This window comes from Platalea leucorodia, assembly GCF_965183815.1.
Source record: "Platalea leucorodia genome assembly, chromosome: 2".
Lineage (NCBI taxonomy): Eukaryota > Metazoa > Chordata > Aves > Pelecaniformes > Threskiornithidae > Platalea > Platalea leucorodia.
Genome location: NC_138824.1, coordinates 22,246,274 through 22,261,561, shown reverse-complemented (window position 1 = coordinate 22,261,561; position 15,288 = coordinate 22,246,274). Strand labels below are relative to the sequence as shown.

At 36.9% G+C, this 15,288-nt stretch overlaps 1 protein-coding gene across 7 annotated transcripts in view; it reads right to left on the bottom strand.

Annotated features, from left to right (window-relative positions):
- CDK8 (cyclin dependent kinase 8) overlaps positions 1 to 15,288 on the bottom strand; it is an 87,984-nt gene that overhangs the window by 24,978 nt on the left and 47,718 nt on the right. The gene's annotated exons all lie outside the window — the stretch shown is intronic.

The following is a 15,288-nucleotide window of genomic DNA, read 5'->3' as shown; positions in this document are numbered from 1 at the left end:
TACCATATCACTTCATATTGGAGAGAAAAATCATCTAAATTATTCTGATTCACAAGTGTATACCAATTCAGACAGCTGCAAAACTGGAAAGCATTGCCTTTACATTATTTTTCTCTCCATCTTCCTTTTCTTTCTTTTACTAGGGAGGCCAGTTAAAGAATTGAGCTGGAGTTAATCTGGTTAGAAACATAACCACTCACTTCTTAATCCTACATTTTCTGCTGTCCTGCTTCTTATAATCCAGTCTTGGCATCTGCAGTCAGAACAAGATTCCTCAAATGCTAACACTGTTTATGTAAATCAAACCTGCAGTGCTTATTTTGAGGGGAAAAAAGTCAGGAAATGCACAACTACAGCTGAAAATTTATGCTAGACTTGTTTTGAAATGGAGTGATTTAGATTCCCACTCCTACTGTAAATCCTGGACAAAACAGGGGCTCCTATTCAACTGTGAACTGTAAGAATTATAATAAGGCTGAGTTACAGCTCTTGCTCTGATTTCCCAGTTTAAATTGATCTGAAGCAAAAAGTACCCCAGCAAGATAATTTAGGTTACCTAAAAGTTAATATAATAAATCCTAATATCTTAGTGTGATTTACCAAACACATATTCTGGGAAATCCTCAAGTCTTCCCGAATCTCTCAGGCACTGGTGTAAACACATTCAAAGAGACAAAAGACCACCATTTGATATCGATCTAGTAGTAATTCATATTGTGTAAAACAAGGTGCAAAAACTTAATAATCCAGCAAAAAAATTTCCTTGAGAAACTTAATTACTACTGCTTATGAAAGGCTCCAACATGGATTTCTGAAACTGTACAATCCACATACAAAATATGTCAAAGGAATTTGAGGTGTTGCATCTCTTCTCTGAGAGCAGGTTAAAGACAAATAAAATGTCATAGCTTGACTGTGATCAAAGAGGTAAGATATATCCCATTATCTTTCCAACAACAATAACAACAGATCCAACTTGTGCTGTGTTAGCTCAGCGATATGCAGAAGAACTTGCGTCCCACACCACCACCACTCCTTTTTGTTTTCTTTATTAAAGGCATACACTCCAGGTAAGTACTGCTTCAACATTAAAAAAAAAAAAAAAACAAACAACAGTATGTGGGCATGTGGCTCACAAAGCATTCAATTTTGATTGTTTCTAGAAAAGTCCTAGAAATAAACAAGCAGCATAAATCTTTAAATTCAGAGTTAATGTTGAAGTTTAAAGCAATTCAAACTGCTAGGTAAAAACCCACATCATTTCACTACATAAACCATTCTATTGCTATGCTGTGACTCAAAGAGAAAATATGCATATCTCTTACAGAAGCTGCTTCAGTGTACCTGGGATGTTAATAAGCTACATGCCTAATTAGTATTTTTCAGTAGAGTTAACAATACATTACACAGGCACTAAAATTTTTCAGATAAATAATACATTGACCTAAAGTGTAATTTCTCCCCCTGCATTTTCACAGGTTGATAATACTCTACAAAAATGCTTGTAACATCCTCATGATGTTTTTACCGTAAAATATTTTACTCTCTGGATTTTCATAGAGACAAGGAGCCATATTCACACAAATACTCCATTATGCCAGGTGATTAATCAGCACAGCAGTGGGTAACAATTCCTGCCCCAAAGATCTTCTACCCTAAGTTCAAGGTAGGTACAGATGAGAAGAGAAAAATACAAAGAGATGAGACAGTACCAGTTAGCAAAATAAATAGCTACAGCTTGATTCACACTCAGATTTTTTTTTTTTCCCTCTCAGGATTTACAGAAAACATTTAAAAATACAGACAATTTAGAAATCCGTGTAGGAGTCTTCTAAAGCCGCAAAATAAAAAAAAAACCCTCAGTTGATCTGGAATAACCATTCACAGTAGTTCACCTCTTTCTAGAGGCAAAGGCCTTTCACTGAAACAGCTCTGTTTGAAACAGAAGATTCTTACTACAGACAAAAATATTGATACAGTCACATCACGTAAAGAGATATAACATCACAGTTAAAGATTAAAAAAAATAAATTTAAAATCAGGTCTTATTCTGAAGGTTCCCATTCCTAAAATCATTGCATTAGTAGCCTGGAACAACATCATTAGTTGAAAGAATTTTCCAAACAAGACCATTAACCAGTATTTAAATTCAATAGGGGAATATCTACCAGAAAGCAGTATAGGGACAGTATTGGCATTCCTAAAACAGAACCATTTTGAGGACTCTCTGAAAAACATTCAGGTCCAGTAAAAACAGTCAAAACTTGGGTCAGAGATTCTTGTTAGATATCTTTGACTCAAGTCCACCATCTGGAGAAAAAAAACAACTCCCCAGATTTGTCTCCTTGAGCAACTCATTACATATTAGAAATTTATTTGCAAAGAAAAATAAGCAGTCATTAGAAACAGAAGGGAGAAATCTGGACATATTTCAGTTTAATTTGTTAAATTTCAGTTTAATTTTAACTATCCAGAGAAAATGAAAGTTTAAAGTGCTTTTTCAAATCACTTGGGCTGTGCAAGTGAGAAAAAAAAAATCTTTCAGCAATTTTAATACTGTGTTCTGAAAACACACTACTTTAAAAGAGCTATCTTTTTTTATAACTACAAATGATCAACTTTTTAGAGTCACTCATTTTTGTTCTAGTAGAGGCATGTTTACTTTTGCTCATGCCAGACAAATGCAAATGAGAAAGCTGTTATGATCCTAAACCAAATGTGAAAAGCCATGCAGCGATGTACAGCTAAGTACTTCAGAGACCAACAAAACAACTTTCTGACAACCCCACAGAATGACATTTAAGAAAAGTCACCCTTCCCTCCCCAACAGCCCACCTCAACAGCAGGGGAATAATTCATTCTCGTGGAAGAATGGCCTTGTCACCATGGCACGGCACTAAATCTTATCTTGTCCTAGATCTGGCTTTGTAGGACTCCTTGTGTGATTTGTAGACAAATCCTAATCTTGCGCATTTAATCGCTATTACTACTGAAGAGAGAACAAAGATCCTCACTGAAATATTTTTAGGTACTTTGAATTTAATCATTATTTGCAAAGCACAAACAGAAATCCTAAGAAGCAGGCTAATTTCAAATAAAGGAGCTAAAGAAACAGAGGCTATACTGACAGATTCATAGATCTATGAAGAACTTCAGGCGCTCACCTTCTTCCACCCGCCTGACCTAACACATGATACCGTGCTCTGTTCACCCTGGTCCTGAAGTCTCTGATGTTAAGGCTGCACAATTCCCAGGCAATCTTTTCTCTTTCACTCTTCTCTATTGCAGTGTTTTCCCTTTGTTTCTAACACAACAAATGAGGTTACTCCTATTGCCTTTTCTCTTACACATCAGCAGAAAGATTAGATAACTGCTCCTTCATTGCAAGGACTTCTTACACTTCTGAAGATCTGCATCTCTTTTCAGTCCTCTCACCTAGATTAAAAGAACTCTCTTCTGCTCAGTGTTTCCTGGTGGGTTATTTTTTCCAGATGTATGATCATTCTTGTTGCTTCCCTCTAGCTGTTCTGCCTTGGGCCACCTATTTGCTTGAACTCGAGTGCTCCAAATTACACGCTGCTCCTGCTGAGGCTTCAGTAATGCTAAATACAGCAGAGGGATCCTTCCACACGTCTTGCACAGCATCTTCCACTTTATACAATCCCAGTATGGTATCTGGTTTTGCCTTGCTGTGTAAGGCTATTGATTCATGTTAAGGCTATGAGCCATGCACTTTCTTCACATCTTGTCTGCAGAACTGCTACTTATTTTTTCTCTCCCCCCCCCCCCCCTTTTTTTTCTTTAAATCATTTTTCTATTTTAACAAACATTGCAGTCACATACTGCTTCTTAACATATACTGAAAATGTTTGTGTTCATTCAGAGGGGAAACTCAGACTTTGGAACACATTTGGTTTTCTATTTTGGAGATAAAAATGCAAACAACATGAAAATTATACCAATCTATGTCTTGATGAGATGTGATCATATCACAAAAAGACAGCATTCCTGTTGCTCACAGCAAGTTATTCATAGGAGCGGGAGATGATTACTTCTCCTATGTCCGCATACTAGCTGTCTGGAAATCACAAGACATTTTCTCATGCTCCAGGAAAGGCATTCTGCTGTTGGGCCCTCCTTCCACTAAGTTTTACTCATTAAAGCAGTGAGGAAAAAACCTGGCATTTTTGGACAGCTTAGCCATTGTGATCTTTGATACTACTTTTAGCATCAAACCAGGTCTGTAGGAACTATTTTTCCATATTTTTTGCTACTAGGCTGTTTCTGAACTCGTTAGCTTTCAAAGGTTAATTTTAAACACACCTATCAATAAGTAACCAAAATTCCTTTGAATTACGTATGGTGTTATAATGTAGATGCTACCTTTTCCCCTCCATTTATTAACTGTTTGCAATAGTCCCATGTATATTTATGAACGGACTCACCTTCTCTATACCTCCATTTTAATGCACCTTTTAATAAGGTTTAAGTATCATCCTAACCAATTTTCATTTGGACAATCCCATACTTAAAAGTATGGCTACTAAAACATTACTCAGTAGAGGGTTCAGAGTGATGGGGTGAGTCACACCAGTGACTTCTGTTAACCATTAATACGTGTGCCACCATTTTTCAGAACTGACCATCCCACCCATTTCTACCTGTGATAAGCCAAGATAATTGAAAAAAGTATAACATTGGTTTTCATTTTAAAAAAGCAGTTTAATTTAAAAAGAATAATATTAAGCAAAGCACTTTTATCCCTAAATTATTTTGCTTTTGCAATCATGGCCTCAACAATGATTCTATAAAGATTTAGAATGAATGGCTTTTTAATATCTTAGACTTCAAAGTATTCTATTGAACAATACAAGAATAGATTCAAATGCACAGCCCCACAATCATACAAAAAAAAATCAACTTATTCAGCTGTATGCGAGCAAGTGCTCGAGAAGCACAAAACACAAATAAGTTAAAATTGTCTTGCTGTGAAGTTTGTAATTCAATGGCATGAAAAAAAAAATATCAAAAAGATTTTGAAAGACAACCGCAAGGGCTTACTAAGGCTTAGTAGTCTACTTGAAAGAGCACTTCCATCACACAGTGGTAGAAACCTAAAATATTGACACGGTTTATCACTTCCCAGTTAGGTCCTGTGACAAGTAAAACTGTGCAGCAAAAACCTACCAGCCTTCAGCTAGCCTTGCAAAATTCACACCTCATCTCAGGGTCTGTGACCCACAAAACATTTACGCTTTGAAGGTAGATTTGTCTGAACAACCCTGTTGATCTTCAGGTAATCATAACAAACACCAAAACATTTCCTTATTATCAAGGTGGGATGCTCCCCTATTCCATTCTTAGGGATTGGAATTGATTTTTCTTAAACATTTTACGATTAAAGAAAATAATTCAATTATCTTTCCACTTCAAACAAAACGGACTACTTCAATGCTAAATAGTACTCTAGCACAATTAAAGTGTCAATACAACCATATTCAAATGACAGTATCAGCACCTTTCTGGAGTTAATTTATTTCCTTGAATTCAAAGATGTGCATTCATAACTAATATAATTAATTTCAGTCACATCTATTAACTGATTTGTGACTTTAAAATAAATTATCATCAAATGACCATCACCAAACACTGGTGAAAACAAAGGCTCCACAGAACCCAATATGTATTAAATCTAAACATTAAATTTAACATTAAATTAATTACATTAATTTAAATTAATTTAAAAAAGACATGAATTGTGAAAAGCACTGGAAAATTTTTAAAAAAGCCCTAGATTTTAATTTAATACTTCCTGTTAATTATCTTCTTATAAAGACCATCTCACAGCTGTTTAAAAAAAAAATCAAGCATTAAATAAATTCTCATTAAAATCAGGAACCATTAAAATTACCAGTAACAGCTAAACAAAATCAAACCCCTGAATTATCAAAGCACACATGCTCAAAAATTTTCAAAGTACAGAAAGTATTTGGCTAGGACAGAAGATAGAGGGACGCCGTATCTATGCCAGGGAAGCCTTCTGCTAGTTACCATCACCATATTTTATCTCTGTTTCAGCCCGATGAAAGCTGTTGGCCTCACTATTACATTTTTATGCTCTGAACACACTCCAAGAATTTCTTTCAGTTGCTGTCACTCAATTACTGCCAACTTGGGGCAATGTAAGTTACTAAAGCCTGTGCAACAGCCTAATACACAGGCGTTTCTATTACTTTCATTGGAACTGAATTAGAGTTGAAAGAAAAAAATGTAGTTATACTGTTCAGGCCAACTCTCCCATTCCCTAAATAGGTACATCAGGACAAGCTGCAGGGCATGACCTTCTGTACTAAGTACAAGGAATGAAAGGTGGGTATCATCGGCAAAAACATTATTATAGCAACTACACAGGACAATGCTGCTATCATGTCAAATATCATTAACATAGCACTCAAAAATGTAATAACAAAGTTAATAAATTAAAACAAGTAGTCTTGCAGAAATATATTTCTTGTGGGTTTTGCTACACGAGCAATTACTCTTTCCATCGGTCAGGACGACTCTGGATGCTGCAGACACACCACAGCAGGATCAAATGCAAGAGGAAAGTGCACTGAAACCGGTTTTCGGGTACTATGTTATTCTGGATATAGTTCCATCTCCTTTTTCAATTTAGAGTTCTGCCTCACAAGTGAGGATTTTGGATGGGCAATAAAAACACCGAGTACCATTTTTGCTCACTCATTTTGTTGGAGGAGCTTCTGCCAGTTGACAGGCATTCAGTAGTACCGTAATGTCATACTTCCTAATACTTGCACACAAAGGAAGAAAACTGCCTCATTTACTCTTCGGTTTGCATGCAGTTGTGGTAGCCCATGCCATTTTCCTTAACGGCTCTATTTTGTATTTGTTTTTCATTTCAATAGTAGTCTCATCGTTTCCATATCACCCTACCTGTATTGACTAATACATAACTCGTCCTGTTCTGGATGAAGAAAAAAATAAAAAAGGGAAAAGCCTATGCAATTTATTACTATGCACTTTGCAGTGGTTGTCTGGGCTTTGTTCGTGCTTACCTGTTAAATCACCTTTGTGCACAGAACAAACACAGTATTTCGAACAACGCCCCAAAGGTTACGTTCTGTGTCACTCGTGTTCAGAGCAAGTCAGACGAAGCTGGGAGTTCATACAGAGCAAGCTTTTACATGGGCAAAGTGTGCCCTATTTATAAGGTGAATTTTTCACAGGCTACTTTGAAACTGGCCAGATTTAGAGTTAATCAAGGGACTGGTTTCTTATCTTTTCAACTTTTCCTCTATGTTATGAGTACAGATCATTTATACAGATAATTGCATTTTCTTTCTACAGCAGGATGCAGACAAACAATTATTATGGCTATTTCCTGTATTTTGAACAATTTATGTTCCTATCTTCCACAACATTTTACACAGTGATAACTTTGCCACAACCTTAACAAGGTATTTAGTACTAAAAAACCAACAAAACTAAACTGCAAACTGCATCTAAGTATTTCTAAAATCATACTCCAGGGTTTTTACTAAATCCTGCTATGGGGTTTTTATTGACTAAGCTTACTTCAAAGGTACATTTGTGATCAAAGAGCTTCTGGTCCTCCATACCTCTCTCATGTCAGTACCAAAAGTTATGTTGATACTTTTTCCGTCTGGCTAGTACCTCATTACCTTTATGATAGGAATTAGATCTGAAGTTTCTAGAATGCCTTTCCTCTGCAGAAGTCTTACCGCTATCTGTATTTATATATCTGGATATGAGGAGTTATTTCAGCCAGTTTACCTACGACTACTGCGTGGCTATGCACTGAGATGACTGAGCTAGCCTTCAAACAGTGAAGGATTACTTACATTACTCTCTTTCCAGCACCATAATCAGATATCTAAAGCCAGCACATTAAAAAATAGGTTAGTAACAAAAGAACAAGTTTAAAGCTACAGAGAAGAAAGAAATCTAGTATAGTCTGCCAGTTGCATCCCCAAAATTTCACCTAATTCGGGCAGGACTTTTGCTATTAAAAAGATAAAGCCAGAGCCAAATTACTTTAAAAAATCATCATATATATATACATATATATACACACACAGATAGATATAAAAACCATCTATATATCAGGTATCCATATACAAATGACATTCCTCAATACATGACTTATATTACACCCATATAATTCTCACTACATCATTCTACTTCAGTTATCAAACTACTTAAATGCCCTGGAACTTTAAAAAGTCAAGATATTTCTAAGCTTGAAAAAAACAATAGCAAAAGTATTTTACCAAATCCAAATTTGATAAAACAGCACCTTAAGGAAGGAGCCCTCTTTATATAGAGCATGCTGGCTCTGTACATGGGCATCCCGCTTTCTGAAAAGTGCAGTAATTCAAGACAGAATGATAGAGTAACTACACTTGCTTGGAAGAAATCTCCTTTGCAGTATTCAGAAATCCTCAACTACTTAAAGTAGAAAAAAGCAGAATATTTTCTAATATTTCAATAAAATACAGTTGTAAAACATAGAAAACTTCCAAATCTTCATTTTTGTTATGATGACAGCACAGAATAAGTACTCATGAAAATGAACTGGAGGTGGAAAGAGAAGAGGACGGTCACCCGACCAGCTTTCCACACATCCAAACAGCTACATCCTGCTGCTCCTCCTCCCCTCCTCTCCCATTTTTTGTACTGAGCGACAGAATGAAGTTAGCACAGGTTTTAATGCACACTCCTTTTGCAAGCAACTTATTTTCTCTTCTGAAGCCTTTGCGAGGGCAGTATAAATGGACTCCAAGTTGCTGCAGTAACAACTACTAAATGAATTTATGACTGACTGAAAAGGCCAAGTTCAGCACATACGAAGTGACGGGATCCCTCAGCTGTCAGATAATTTTAGGTAGCTGACTAAAGATTTTCAGACCACCACATTTTTAAACACTTCCTTGTGAAAGTTGCTTAATAAAGAACTATTAATAGAAACCTCAAGCCTTTTGGACAGTTAAACAATGATGGCGACTTTCACAAGGAGCTCCTACAACTTCACAAGTAATGTTCCTGAGTAAACCTTTCAAAGCCTCTTGATAGTCCAATTTTCCTCACATAGTCAGAAATAACAAAGTGCCACATACACTGACATGAAATGTAAGTAGTATTGCTTTTGTAAGCAATATGGGGATCAAAAGTATCCCCCCCCAAAACACTTTTCCATATTAAAAAAAAATTTTTTTTTCTTCATTCTACACATTCTTATTAAAACATTCATCACAAAAATCCTTGACATTTTCTGGTTAAACATGATACTGCTCGGAAAACACCTATTCATTTTTCAAAACACTTTTTATATTACCTGTGTAATTTTCCTACAAAAAAAAATTTTCAATTATTCAACTTTCTGCTTTGCTACATATTCCCCCCACCCCCAATTAAATCAGTCTGCTATAGGATTCTCCATACTTTCATTCAGAGATCCTGCAGAAGAGATACATTATATATAATTTTAAATGGGCAGTGCCTTTTTGAGCATTCTTCATAGTTAACAGGAGTTATTAGTAAGTTTGGCTGATTTAATCTTATAGGCATCAAGATACTACAGCCTGATCAGTCCTTATTCTCTTGGGGAAGGGGTAAAGGACACTTGTGAGGTTTCAATAATTCCAATAAAGAAGAAAGATATGAAATCTTTGTTAAACATCTTCACTGAAAAAAAAGGATTTTTTTTTTTTAAATCTTTTACATTCTTTATGTATTGTTAGTTCACCTGTTCTCTTTTTCATCACGAAACCTTTCCTTCTGGAGCTTCTTAACAAGACGAGGAGTTCTCTGATGGGTGCAGCTGTTGAAGCCCATGTCCTCAGCATCTAAGTCCTAGATCTTCCTCCTGCATTTCTCACCTCACATACTCCAGCTCCCTCCTATGCCTTTCTTTCCCACATCCAGAATCCTCAAGCTCCTTTCCCCACCTGCCGCCTGTTTTGATGACCAAGCATGCAGGGCCAGTGCAGAGAGGCATGTACTATGAAAGACCAGTCATCTTTAGAGTGTGGACAAGCCAAACTGAAATGGCCCTGGTGCAACTCTCAATGTATTTCTCCCAGAACACGTCCTCCTCCATTTGACATCTGCTTTTCATGAAATTTGAAAGAATTTGACTGTTTTGATACCATATCATTGTACCAAATCTATCTGAAATTTGCTAACAGATACAAAAATTATTTGGGGGAACTAGCAAAAAAAAAAAAAAAAAAAAAAAAAAAGAGGCATGCCCAGGTATGCTTTGTCTCCTTAAGCAGCCAGGCTACAGCTGCACAGTATCGGTAGACGAACATAACGTTTTTTTTTTTATTGTGGAGCATGCAACACCATTTGCATTTTTCCAGCTATTTTTCCTAAAGACTGTAGTAGCATTGTTATCATTTCTCCTGTCTAAAACTCTAAAGCATCATCTTGTTTTCGGTTTAGAAGTCAGTATGCAATATGCGGACAGATGTGGTTCTGGTGCTGTTATTAAATGTATGTTCCACCAAACAAGGACAAACTTCTCAAAAGCCACTACAATAACATTAATTCTTGATGAAAGGAACTGAAAAGGCCTGCCTTGATTTGACTGATAGCCTGTAAGGTAAAGATGTAAATGGTGATAAAGATCAGTCCTAAAACATTCCATCTAGCACTGAAGGGCTCTAGGGGAAGGAGGAGAGAGAAAACAAAAGCAGTACTCTTCACAACAGCATTTATAGCCATATGAAGAAAAACTACAAGTTACTTTCAGCCTCAAATTTGCAGTTCCCCTTTTGCAACAGTTCTTCAATACCTGTTAACTGCTCTGAGATCACAGGTTAAAAAATTATTTGATTTATAATGACATAGAAATGTCAGGAAAAAATACTCTGCTTCCGTTGCTTCTTGTGTCTGACATTTCTGCAGCAGGTAGAGCGAAAAATATCTCACTAAAAAAAAAAAATCAATAATCATGTAATGTAACTTCATGTCTTCAAATACTCATCTGTGTTGTACTCATTTGTCCCTAAGACATCTGGTGGTTAAATAAGCAGCCTTAATTTTTTCTCTTTTTTTTTTTTTTGCATCTTGTACTACTTTGATGTAGAAGTTCTCACTGACTACGGAACTCCTAATTCAGAAATTTTACCTACGATTTCCTCTAGCCAATAGCAGTCTAAGAGTAAGTCTGCCCAGGTTCAGTCACATTATCGGCTAGGTAAACTAGCAAAGCTCTTCTAATAATATATACATTGCTCCACCTTGATCTTCCATTTAAACGTCAGGCAAAGACCGTGTTTACTGTAGTTTCAAAACAAGAATAGAGCAAAAAAATGTTGCCAGTATCGCTGTCAGTTGTAAATTACAAGGTTGTGGGACTTAGCTTTTATCACCACAGAGGATTAATCATTTTGAGAATTATTTATGGAAAAGAAATACTGAGCTAAGAAGCAAGAAAGTTATTGATAAACTAAATTTAGGTTCCAACAAACAAAGCAGAAGTCAGTATGCCAGACAAACCCATATAGTCAGACCCTTTGGAAACACCTGCAGAAGATAATGAAAGGCTAAAAAAAAAATTACTCATCTTTATGATACTCAGATAAGGTTGGACTTGACCATCAAGCAAATGGGGCTTTGAATAAAAGCAGTAGTCTAAAAGAGGTGGATTTGGAAAATGTTCTTGAAATGGTGAGATTTCTGACCTCTCCTTGCACCCCTATTTTCATTTGAATCAAGTTCATAAACAAGCTTTTTACTTCCAATCAGAAAAACATCTACCAAAAGTTCCCCTATTCAGCACTTCATCTTACTATAAATGGGAATCTAACAGTATCATGTGGTAAAAAGACTACCAAGAACTTTTAGGATTGGTTTCCCATTTTTGCTAAACACTGGTTGCTTGGATAAAAATTATTTTCAGGTGTATCTGTTCATCTCACACATTATCATAAATCTTGGAGTTTTACTCTATCTTTTCACAATCCTTACTCAGAACTTGTTAATGACCTTGCACTTGCTTGTAAGATCTGAGGTTAAAGATGATCAACCTGTAAAAAGCTATGAAAGATTACATACATATTCAAGAATTGCTTGAATAGAGGTGGCCTATAAATTAAAAAAAAAGAAAATCTGTTCACTATCCGTAAAGATGGTCAATTTACAAAATCACCAGGAAGTCTTGCAATGAAGACACAAGGAGAAGCAGACTGAATATGGTATTTTCATTTATCTTTTCCATTTGATTTCACTGCTACCTTTAGCACAATAGGAGTAGTATTCCAGCTAAGAATAAAAGATGTAGGGCTAATCCAAGAGAGGTCTAAAAACATGAATCTCTGTAACACTTTAATCCTATAGAATTGAGAAAATTTTTTACTCTCTCAAGACTTGGGTATCTCTTTCTAGAGATACTGCAGTTACAGAAGCATTTCATACCCAAAGTTGGTTAAAATTTGATGATCCAGCAGTAATCTCTCTTTCATTTTATGACCACACAGCTTCAAAAAAAAAACTTCTAGGGATACATCATCTTTTTTCCTCAGGAAAAGAAAATGGCGCCATGTTCTCCCTGTCATCATGCTGCAGTCAAGATACATTGCAAAAATGTCCTCCTTCGCTGAAAAGGTTTTGTATGTCACTGCTTTCCTTACATTGTTCCTTACTCCATATAAGCCATTTGATCTTTCATCATCTTCTTACTCACACCTGCTCCCACTTTTTTCCCCGTCCCATAGCTTCTCTTCTATTGATTTGTCATGAGCTGGATTTTAAATTTTGAAAAAGCAGTAATTGAATTTTTCAAGACAGATCGAATGGTGAAGATATAACACATTCACAGAAAGGCTGAGGTTGGAAGGCACCTCTGGAAATCATCTGCCAGCCTGTTGAGGGTGCGCTGTCCCATTGTCCAGGTCATTAACGATGATGTTAAACAGCACTGAACCCAGTATCAGCCCCTGGGGCACTCCACTAGTGACTGGAGTCCAGCCCAACTTCGTGGCACTGATGACAATTCTCTGAGCCCATCAGCTCAGACAGTTTTCAATCCACCTCACTTCACTGTGCACTTCCCTAGTCTGTACTTCATTAGTTTGTAGACAAGGATGTTATGGGATACAGCTTTGAAAGCCTTACTAAAGTCGAGATAAGCAACGTCCACTGCTCTCCCCCCATCCATCGAGCTAGTCATTGAAGCCTTTCAGGTTGGCTAAGCATGATTTCCCCTTCATAAATCCATGCTGACTACCCCCAGTAACCTTCATGTCTTTCAAATGTTTGGAAATGGCTTCCAGGAGGGTTTGATCCATCGCCTTCCCAGTGATCAAGGCAGGAGTGACTGGCATGTAATTTCCCAGATCCTCCTTCTTGAAGATTGAAGTGACATTTGTTTTTTTCCCCCTCAGGAACCTCCCCTGATTGCCATGACCTTTCAAAAAGAGTGGCCTCACAATGATTTGCTTATATGAAGCAAATTATTTTATATATCTCTATATGCTTCTCTATGGTGAATTCAAAAATCTCAGTATGCCTTCTACTTTTCTGATTGGAAGGCTGGTAGTACTGCAGCAAGATATTCTGTATTTCTAGCTTCAAATCTGTATTTGTACAAAGCTGACAGACATTACTCAATCAAGAACCTGAAGAACGTGACCCAACAGGCCATTGCCAACAATGTCCAAGAAGAAAGCAAGCCAAATGGATTCTCATTTGCACAGCAATTATTTAAAAAAGAAAAAAAAAGGGGGGGGGGAGGAGGGGGGAAGTTTGTTTGGGTTTTTTTGTTTTTGTTTGTTTGGGGTTTTTTTTGTTTTTATTTTTTTGGTTTTTTTTAAGTCACTGGCATGAGCATCAAATACTTAGTTTTGCAGTCTCTTCTGATCATTTCTACACTTGGATCAGATACCGATTTGAAAGTTTAATCTAAAACATAAAGAAAATGCTCAGAAAGGAAGGCAAGGGAGTAGTCATGCTCCCTGGAAATAGCAGCATTAAGAAACACTAGATAATGTTATTTTAACTATAGAATATTTAGAATTATAGTAAATCACAACTCACAGGAAAGCATGTTATTACAGCCTATGCAAGAAAGCAAGGTTCTGCCAGATGCATTGTTCTTGTGATCTCATGAGAGCACACACTTACATAATGTAAAACACCCTGGAAATAAAAATCTTGGGAAATGCAAAAGTTGACAACCAAAACAGTGATTGGGTTTGGGTTGTGGGGTTTTTTTTCCCTCCTTTGAAAGCAAATCACCAATAAGCCATTACAATACCTTTTGGGAAATAATGGCTATTACCTGCTCATATGCTTAAACAGGGTAGAAGACCACCCTGCTTTTAAAAGCTAACTTCTTTTGAGCAATGTGCACAGCTTTTTCTACTGCTTGTTTTTAAGCATTCAGGTTCATTCCCTCAAATGACCACAGTTTTGTAAGCACTAGAGCAGGACCGAAGGGCATTCCTGTATTTCTGAAGTAATCCTTGAATATTGATGAGGGAGGCATCCTTGGATTCAAGAGCTCTAATGTGGAAAATGGTAAATTGGCAGTGTAAAAGTTCCATATATTTAACTTTGCCTAAAGCACATACTTAAGTGATTCACAGCCAGAGCCTGGAAAGTGACTAAGATGTGTACAAAAATCCACCCTGGCAGTGGCTTCTCCTCACTTATTGTTAAAAGAACATCTTTAATGTTCCTGCTAATCCCAAACCTGGCAGCAGGTATCCTTGGGAAGAGTCCAGGTCCCAGGAAGCTCCGTTCCAACTATATTAAAGCTTGTCTGCCTGAAAGCTTATTAAAAAACAGTGCTCATCCCACAGCAGCAGCTTAGCTGAGCTGCACACTAGGAATGCATTAAATAGGCTGCAGTATCCTGTGCTAGCACTAGTTTGCAAATGGTCACATCCACAGCAACACAATCCCAGACTAACTAGGACATGGACGTTCTTGACAAAGGTTAAAAGATTGTCATTCCTTTGGCAAGAGATAGGAGGAGCGGAATGGGAAGCAGGAGCCCAGCACTGGGTTACCCACTTCCATACCTGACTTGCCAAGTGGCAATTCATCTGCTCAGCACCTACTCAAACCATGCACAAAGAAGCAGGCCAGGCAATTTAGTCTGAAAATTTGGGAACAAAAAATGTTTTGTCATAGTGTCTCAGCTGCAGTACTACAGTTAAGAGCTGTGAGATTTCCTCTGGGGTTTTTTGTTTGGGGATGGTTTTGCAGGGGGTTTTTTGGGGGGTGGTGGTATGC